The sequence below is a fragment of the Rutidosis leptorrhynchoides genome, chromosome 9 (assembly GCF_046630445.1).
Source record: "Rutidosis leptorrhynchoides isolate AG116_Rl617_1_P2 chromosome 9, CSIRO_AGI_Rlap_v1, whole genome shotgun sequence".
Classification (NCBI taxonomy): Eukaryota; Viridiplantae; Streptophyta; class Magnoliopsida; order Asterales; family Asteraceae; genus Rutidosis; species Rutidosis leptorrhynchoides.
The window spans coordinates 161,308,498-161,318,303 of NC_092341.1; the positions used below are offsets into that span (position 1 = coordinate 161,308,498).

At 32.5% G+C, this 9,806-nt stretch overlaps 1 long non-coding RNA gene across 7 annotated transcripts; it reads left to right on the top strand.

The window, feature by feature from the left end:
• The first annotated feature begins 392 nt into the window (after window positions 1-392).
• LOC139866333 (uncharacterized) lies at window positions 393-4,450 on the top strand. Of its 7 annotated transcripts, XR_011765404.1 has the most exons (8): window positions 393-503; window positions 642-738; window positions 843-1,024; window positions 1,205-1,294; window positions 1,361-1,411; window positions 1,649-1,903; window positions 3,016-3,104; window positions 3,203-4,448. It is a non-coding gene; the product is annotated as an uncharacterized lncRNA (long non-coding RNA). The 7 variants fall into 7 exon arrangements; XR_011765402.1 differs by having other exon boundaries at window positions 1,649-3,256; window positions 3,655-4,450; XR_011765403.1 differs by having other exon boundaries at window positions 1,649-3,104.
• The last annotated feature ends 5,356 nt before the right edge of the window (window positions 4,451-9,806 follow it).

The following is a 9,806-nucleotide window of genomic DNA, read 5'->3' on the forward strand; positions in this document are numbered from 1 at the left end:
GATCGGAAAATTTTGGGTCGTCACAGTACCTACCCGTTAAAGAAATTTCGTCCCGAAATTTGAGTGAGGTCGTCATGGCTAACAATTAGAATGTTTTCCTGACGAATATGAGTTGATAAATAGAGTTTTATCATCACTATCACTATATCACTATATACATTAAAAGAGAGTCTTGATTAGTTAATAAATGTTTTCAAAACCCCCTTAATCACCGTTAGATTAGAAAATTACATTACAATACCCCTGAATCTAACGGTCGTTAATCATCCGTTAAAAAATTAGCTAATAAATCAATTTTTACCCACCGTAGCTGTTAAAAAAAAAAAAAAAAAAATTAGGGCGGAATACTATAACATTTAATCGATTTCGTTGTATCTCACCAACAATCGGTAATCAATTAATCTACTTCGTTCTAAGATTTGGATGCAAGGGTTTCAATCGATTAAATGATCACCATTGTTGTTGTAGCCAACGTCGCCTCCTCTACTGTTATCGCCGTCGAGGTGATTTTTTTTTTTTATTTTTTATTGTTTATTTTGGAATCTACACTGAAAATCGATGTTGATGTATGTGTTCAGATTGTTATAATCGATTCTGCTTATTTTATGTTAGATCTTTGTTGTGTTGTTTTGTGTGTACAGGTAGACTATATGGATTAGTCGATTGAGGAGTCTAGATTGAGGGTTTCATAATTCAAGTATCAGTGTAAAATCATCTTAATTATAATGCAATATGCAGGTTATTTTTCTATTATTTGGTTTTATAGTTAGAATTTAGTTTTTTTTTTATAAAAGTTGTAACTAATGAAGCAAGAGAAGTAATTATCTGCTCTGTTGCTACAGGGTTCGATGTTTTTCGAAGATAAGTAAGGAATTTCCAATCATCTTTTTGTGTGTGTGTGTGTGTGCGCGCGTGTGTTGCCGTTATACACATAATGATTTTAATATGATAACTTGTGTGTTGCAGGGAATTTGAACAACATTGTCTTGATAAACTCACTGATATGGCTTATTAGAAGTTTAGGGTATGTTAATTGATTGCTACCTTGTCTCACAGCTTGCGTATATAATTGTAGTTTTAACAACCGTGTTTTTTACAAAGTCATTGTAGAAATTTTTCAAGATATTTCTGAACAGGCATTCTTATGCGAATCTCGATATTGACATTTTGATATTGTTTATTTATGTATATTACTGTTCATCAGAGTTGTCAGATATCACATATATGGCCTGAGATGATTCTGGTATGGTAAAAGTTGCACCTCAGCCTGCACAACCGTTCGCTTCTTCATCAGGTGAGTTAACATTTACTTTTGACTTTATTTGTTGAACAAAACTTACGTGCATTCTTGATATTGCAGTAGCTATTATAAGTATGCTTCATCCATCACAACATCCGGATGTTCCTTCAGGTAGAATCAACCTCTATACTTTTAAATTTAATAGCGTCCTGCTTGTCTATCTACATTCTTGATCAAATTAATCACCCCCTAAAAATATTACGTAATAAATCAATTGTTAAAATGCTAATACCTACAATACCCTTTTCTAATAACTAAAAAAACACGGATTACCTAAGCCCTTTCATTATGTCACGTTCGTTCTTTTCACGTTCGGGATAACCTAATCTTTCTTCACCGTATCTTCAGGGTATAGATGATGAAATTGAAGTGATAATGAAGTTTGAAGAGAAATGTTTGGAATCGGGAAAAGAGTACGCCCAGTTGTTTGTACAAATTTTGCATCTTTTGTATGATAAAGATATTATACAAGAAGAAGCTGTTCTTAATTGGTCAAGTGAAAAAAAGATGCAGATGAATCAGATAAGGTTTTTTGTTAAGCAAGCTGAAAAATTTATCCAATGGCTAAATGAGGATTCTGAAGAAGATTATGACTGTGTTTAGGTATGTGTCTTCATATTTTTTTATTGTTTCTCCATGTTAAAAACGTTGACTTATACCTGCATTTAGTTTTCTTTATTGTTCTTTTAAACACAGATTCAGATTTTGGTAGAGATTTAGGAAATATTGATATGAGCGGTTATTTAATATGTTAATTATGGAAGATTGAGTTTGTGTTTTTCTGTGTTTTGAATATTGATATCTTTAAGTTTACAAAGTATAGTGTGTTCAATAGGTAAATTTATACATGTTACTATGGGATTTAAGTTACAATCGATTGTGTTGAGGTTAAAATAAGTGTTAAAGACCAAGGATAATATTATCAACAGGTTATGAAGCTGGCTAACCCGAATAGTGACCCACCCATTTTGACCCTGACCTTGTTCAATATCAGACTTTTTTTATTTATTTGTTGGTCTTACCGCTTAACTTCAGAAAATAGACCCTTTTTTGACTTTGTAAACACTAACAACCTAAAGTCCTAAACATGTTCTTCACTTCTACCTTTGTATTGAAGTTTGAAACTTCTTTAGTTGAATACTCGATGGATTCTACGTGTTGATGCTATTTTTTGCAGTGTTTTGCTGTTTATTTTACTGGAAATTTACTGCTGTTTTTGACTGCACAATAACTGTTTCTAATGCAGTATTAGTGCTGAATGTTGTCTCATACTTGATCTTTCTTTACTTGCAAGTTTACTCTTTTAGTCTTCTGTACGCTGTTTTATTTATGGTGCAAGTATGCTCTGTGTTTAAGACTTAATTTGCTGTCAATTTTGCTACATATCTGCTAAAAACTGGGTCAACCGAATCGTCAGACCGGGTCAATCTTTCAATCATGGACTGACCCGAACCAAACTAACCAAGATTAGCAAACCCTAATAGTTGTTCGCATAAGATGAAAAGTTTAAAGACTAAACTCGTGATTGGGAAATATCAGGAAACATTCAAATGTGGAGTAACATTCAGAGTTTTAATACATCTAGTGGCTACTGTAGTACGTACTTATGAATGATAAATATGTACCATTACAGGCCCTTCATCTTCCATTTATTGCCCCCGAACCTCGATGAATATTAACATTGTATTTATTGTTTGTTTATGAATTTTTTGTAGATGTATTCCTTTTTTGCATTATGTTGCTTTAAATGGGTATTTTTCGTTCCGAATTGCTTTGCTTGCAGGTTGTCGATGTTAAACCAAAGGTTTGTCTATTCAATAATGTTAAATCAGAGAATTTGTAGTATTAAAGCAGAGGTTGATTTCTTGAACCATAATGTTGCCAATAATGAATTTTTTTTAGTGAACAGGAACCTAATGATCAATTGAAACGACGCTGGCTGTATCCTAGTGCATGGTATGTTTTATTTATTTATATGCTGTTAATTTACGTCATTATTTAGAAATGTGAATTACAACAACAACAACAAAAAAACCCTATACCACCTGAGCGGTGTATGGGGGGAGGTGGGATGTAGACAATCATTACCCTATCCGAGAATAAAGACAAGTCATTTCTCCACCCAGAGTTGAGTAGTTCAACTGTGAAATTAGGTTACTACTTTGTGCTGTTCACCGTAAACGTAACTATACACCGGTAGCCACATTTCTGGAACATTGATCCATATATTTGAGTTACTTGTATTTTAGAAAGAAAGTATGTAATAAAATTGATCCATATTTTGCCCAGTTCATGTATCTAAATAATAATGAATCCTCACACTTTTACTACTATGTAACTTCTATGTATGGAAGAGCCAATGAAACTTTTGACGGGGTTGAGGAAGATTAAGAAAGTCAATGAGATGTTATTTCAATTCAATGAGATGATGAGATGATATAGATGATATCTCTTTTGTCTCTTCCTACAATTCAGCAATGGAAAGTTTGCAAAAACCATTTGGTGGTTCATTATCTTTGCAATCATCAAAAGAAAGTCTTCTAAAATTCATTAAATACTATTTAATTAACTTATGCATTCATATGATTCGTTTGATAATTTGATCTTTTTTAACAGTTAAAAAGTGTTCTTGAATGCAAGCACGGACAACTGCATAAGCTTTAGCAATGGGCAAAATAGTCAATTCTGTAAATTATGTACCAAACGAATTCTTCAGGCAGTTTTCCAATTGCCGAATTTCAAAGACGGAGAGAGTTTCGTTAAAGTCACACATCACTCATTGACCGAACAACCAGCCCAGTTACTGATTAACAAATGCACGAGCTTTCATGTGGCGATGCAACCTCATGTTTTTGTAAGCTGCAGAGTTACACAAATCGCCTGAGAAGAAACTAACGAAATCACATTCTAAAAGTTTCATGTCATTGGTACATTTTTTGAAAGTTTGTAGACGACAGTGGGACGCAAATATGTATATGGACGACATCGGGACATTTGAAAAAGTATATAGTCAATTTGTGGCTTTAACCCTATTCAAATTGACTAATTGGTTAATAGTCAAATTGACAAATTGGTTACGTTATTGTAAAGGTCAAAGGGCTTGGGTCAAATTCACTTGAAACTCTCAATGTTATTCATTTTATGTTGTGATGTTGCACACTAGCATTTTACGATTATCCACTTTAGAATACAACAATTGATTCACTCTTAAGTTGTTTTTGTTTCCCTTTATTGTTCAATTTTTTTTTTTACTTTTACACAGTTGATTTTGTCAAATATAACAAAATATCATAAATTTAATATCAAGTGAATGGGTCAAAATTTACACCTATGATTTATGTGGTCAAGTTTTTAGATACTTACAATTAGTAAGTGATTAATCTATTACGATAACATTCTTATTATATGTGTCAATATGGGTGCTTTTTTTAATTATATTTTTAAACATTTGAAATGTTATATTATTTATTTGTGTTATTATTGAAAGTAATTTATTACAATATGTAGGGTTTTGGATTTAGATTTAGGATTTAGAGTTTAGGTTTAAGGTTTAGGGTTTAGATTATAGGGCTTAGGGTTTAGGGTTTTGGGTTAGGGTTTAGAGTTTTTAGGGTTTAGGGTTTAGATTTGGAGTGTAGGGTTTAGAGTTTAGGTTTAGGGTTTAGATTTAGTTTTTAGGGTTTAGGGTTTAGATTTAGGGTTTAGAGTTTAGATTTAGGGTTTAGGGTTTAGATTCTAGGGTGTACGGTTTTGGATTTAGATTTAGGGTTTAGGGTTTAGGGTTTAGGTTTAGGGTTTAGATTCTAGGATTTAGGGTTTATATTTTAGGGTTTAGGGTTAGGGTTTAGAGTTTTTAGGGGTTAGGTTAGGGTTTAGGGTTTAGGGTTTATATCTAGGCTGTAGGGTTTAGAGTTTAGGTTTAGGGTTTTGGGTTTAGATTTAGGGTTTAGGGTTTAAGTTAGGGTTTAGGTTAGGGTTTAGGGTTTAGATTTAGGGTTTAGGGTTTAGAGTTTATGGTTTAGAGTTTAGGTTTTGAGATTTTGGGTTTAGTTAGGGTTTAGGGTTAGGGTTTAGATTTAGTTTTTAAATCAAATGATTTTAAAGAGTTTAGGGTTTAAGGTGTAGGGTTTAGATTTTAGGGTGTAAGGTTTAAATTTTACGATTTAGATTATGGAGTTTAGGGTTTAGGTTAGGATTACCTAATATTATCATATATTCATAAGTGATCTGTAATTGTACATTGGTTTTACTAATTAAATCTGTAATCTGAAAATTAAATCAAAGAAAGCAATCAAGCAAATTACCCTTTGGACATGTATATATTCGTATAAGAGAGCGGAGAAACATGTGAACTTATCACAAGTTACACAAAGTGTATTTTGTAATGCCCTATCATAAAATTCGTAAATTACTATTGGAATGATAAAAAAAATTATTAGTCTTATTTGTCATATGAATTAGTTATAAACATGTTAAAGATAGATTTTTTTAAATCATCCTAATATAAAATATTCTTCTAACAATTAGAATCAACTTTAAAAATGATGATATTTGAAACGACACACTCATGATGAGCATAAGCTAGTAAATGTTTTTTTAGCTAATAAATGTTTTTTTTATTTAGCTTAAAGATTAAGGTTTGGGCCACTTTTTTTTAATTATTTAGAGTCAAAGAAAGTCGGTAAAGTAGTCTGACACTCAGAAAATTTACAACACTCGCTAATATGTTGCACAGTGTTTTGGCTTACTTTAGTAGGAGTTATATATGGTTTTGTCGTGGCATTTTTTCACTTGGTCACACCTCAAGGCATATACCATTTTATTGGTTGAAAAAATAGTAAATGGGTTTAAATTGCCACCTCTAAGTTCATGAGTGTTTTGTAGATGTCTTATTAGTCAATGGTTGATCAAGTTCTATTTTTTTAATTGCATGCAGAAGTTTAAATTGCCACCTCTAAGTTCATGTTTATTACGGAGTAACTTTTTAGTTTTCCTCATGATTGTACTCATTGTGTGGCAATTCGTCATTCGAAATGATTTTTTTATAGATTAAGTAGAATAATGGGTGGGTTGGGTAACAGGTCGAAACAAATTATAGATTGTAATGGGTCATTTTAATTTGGTTTGAAACGACCAAATTGCATTTGGTCAAACTCCAAACAAATTTCGCTCGGTTTTTAAATAAAATGTTAAAACATAGTCCTTAACTATGGTAATCTAAATACGAAACATTACATTGGAGGCTGTTGGACACACTTGGCTTACTTATCTTTGGATATCACCTCTATTGTGTCCATGTTTATGCAGCTTACTTATTGTTTGTAGTTTAATCAATGATTTATTGAACTCGCAGGACTCATTAGGTGGGAACAACAGAACTGTTATGATCGGCAACATCAAAAAACGTACCAATTTATAGACTCACTTGGTGGGAACGGCACAATAGAATTGTGGATAGTTAATTGGTATGTAACTGTCATTTGCACTTTGCACTACTGCTTACATACATGACAACCGTACCAATATTTGTAAACAGGTACCTCACTTCTATGCATTGATTAAATTTCATCATAGGTTATATAAATTTGGATAGTCAGATTATAATTCTTCATAACTGATCAGTGCCCGTTTATGTTGGATTGACACACAAACACTTTGTTATTCATTTTTTAGATTATTTACAAGTCATTTGACTATGGGTGACATAACCTTTTGGACACATTCAATCCATTAAAAATTATGTACTAAACCTATGTCTGATTGCACACTGTTTTCTAAGGTAGCACATAGCCTATGTAATCAGAGGAGTATCTGTAGCAGATAACCCAAATAAGTGGAGACTGTACTCATAACTTTAAGTTGATGCCAAATTATAAATTAGCATTTCACTTTAAGTCGATGCTGAATTATAAGTTAACAATTCATAAAGTCCAATCGGATGGCTGGAATGAGCCAAATGGGTTTACGTTGGCCACTTAACAATTTTAATTCAGCGTGTTAGCCAAGGGTGTGATCGCTGGTAACAACTCAATAACTCTCATATTAATATCAAAATACTAAACATAGTTGTCTGGTGTTCTAATGCAGCTCCCTTTATCTTTTTAACTACATATGTTATTGGTCGTGTAAATGGTTTTCGTGAACTTAAGCATTAGGGTACTTTAGCAACGGTGGCGATGAGCATGTTGGTTCTCTATCACATCTGTAACCTCATCAATGCAAGATCTAAACACGTGGTTCGATCAAACAGTCTCGCTGAAGCATTTTCTTACTTTTATACTATAATTAATAATTAATATTGTATTATTAGTGTATATTAAACAACCACAAGATAGGGCTTTGAATTCCTTGCAAGAAGTCTCATGTTTGAATCCTATCTAGAACGAATATTTGTGTTGTGTCTAATCTCTATGTTGTAGTTATGCAACAAAGTTTTTTGTTTAAAAAAACATTTGTTCCTTTTAAATAATATCGGGTTTTATTATTTGTGCTATGTTTGTTATGACAAGCTATATTTGTATGTAAATGTTGATGCATGTTAGTTTGGGTTTTACTCCACACAGCACTTTGTAGTAAGATTGTTTAATTATTTTTTACTTTTTTGGGTTACGTTTAATTATAATCTTTTTTTATTATTATTTTCCATGTTCAAGTTTTTATGTTTCGTCTTCGTCGTTGTGGTCATTTGTGTGACATATTAGCTGATGCACTGTTGTAATTAATACAGTGTCTCATGTATATCATCGTTGCCCAATTTCAGCTGCTGCTGTTTCTGGGTTGGTTGTTAGAGTGACTACTTCCTCAGTTCCCAGCCAATTGCATCAGCATGCACTTTCTTTGATCATATACATAGCATTGTATATGTATATTTTATTTGCTAAAAGCCAAAGGCTGAACTGCGCGAATTATAAGGCAAAACTATGCAATATTCGCTGAAAATAAGCACATCGGTCATGTTTTCGCATTGATACAAAGACTGCGGTTTAATCCGCTGAGTTTCCGCGGATAGTTAAGGTACTCGCGGACCGCGGATATCTCGAAACCTATAAATAGAGAGCTTGGCCTCTCATTTAGGGGTTGTTCATTCTCTGCCATTTTGCCTAAGCCTTTGTAATTTCCACTTGTGATCTAGCCCAAGGGATTTTGACATTGCGAAAAGGTGAATTAAGCTAATTAACAATCAAGACCGGGTCGGGGTGGTTGATCACTTGATAGTTAAAGTGAAAGACGATCATCGGGGCCCAAAATAATCATCAAACATTCCATCCTCCATTACAATCTTATTGCACTCAATCCGTAATTAAGTAACATCGCTAATTAAGGATTGATCATTCTTTGCCCCTGTTAAACTCTTTAGCTTGTTGTTTCCATCACCTTCTAATTTACTGCATTCGTTTATTAGTAAATATAGTTGGATTTTGATGTTCATAGATCATATATGTTTTGTCAACATTATCTCCTATTTTTGTTTCATTATTATTTTATGTTTACTTCATGATGCTTTAGAGAACATTTTGTGTAACTAATTTGAGTATGAGTAGAAGTACAAATATGACTTGAAGGATACACTTCTTAAATCTCAGAGGCGTTCTCAAAGGGTTTGAAGTGTGCGTTGCAACTAATGTGCAGCTTTCTATCAGTACTCTATCTGCCATTGTCAGTTCTGATGGTGAAAATGTAAGTCAACTTTTATTTATTTATCTATTTTTTTCCCATTCATTGCTTCAACAATTTAATAAATGTGAATGTTGGTGTGGCTCATTGTGTTAGCTTTCTTGTCTGTTGCCAATTTTGATTAGGGAGAAACATGCTATAAGTAATACTGTATTGGAGTTATGGTTATGAGAAGTAGTCATATTCCATGTTCTTGCTACGTTATAGTATTAAATCTTAGACTAATTGTTACAAGTTTGGTTAAGAAGTTTTAAAGACTGAAGGAAGAGTTGGACAATTTACAAATTTGAATATTTTTTTTAATAATATACACATTTCTAACAATATATATTTTGATTTAATTCTTACAGGCTGACCAATTATGTGAAAGGATTTGTCAGAGATTCAAAAGATACTCACCGTAAGACAACAAGCTATGACATTATTCATAATTGATGACCACCTTAAAAGATTAATGACATTAACGAATTTGTGAAAAACTACACCGAAGAATTCTAAAAAACCTCAAAACGTAACATTATCTCTTTATACATTAAAAGAGTCTTTAATATTTTAGGGTTAAGGGTTTAGGCTTTGGAGTTTATGGTTTAGTTTTTAAAATTTATGATATAGAGTTTAGGTTTAGGATTTTATGGTTTAGTGTTTAGGGTTTTATGGTTTATGGTTTAGGGTGTAGTGTGTAGGGTTTAGGTTTTTGAGTTAGGGTTTACATTTTAGAATTTATGGTTTAGGGTTTATGGTATCGAGTTTAGAGTTTAATGTGTAGGGTTAAGGGTTGGTGGTTTAGGGTTTATGGTTAATTTAGGGTTTAGGGTTTAGAGTTTAGTGTATA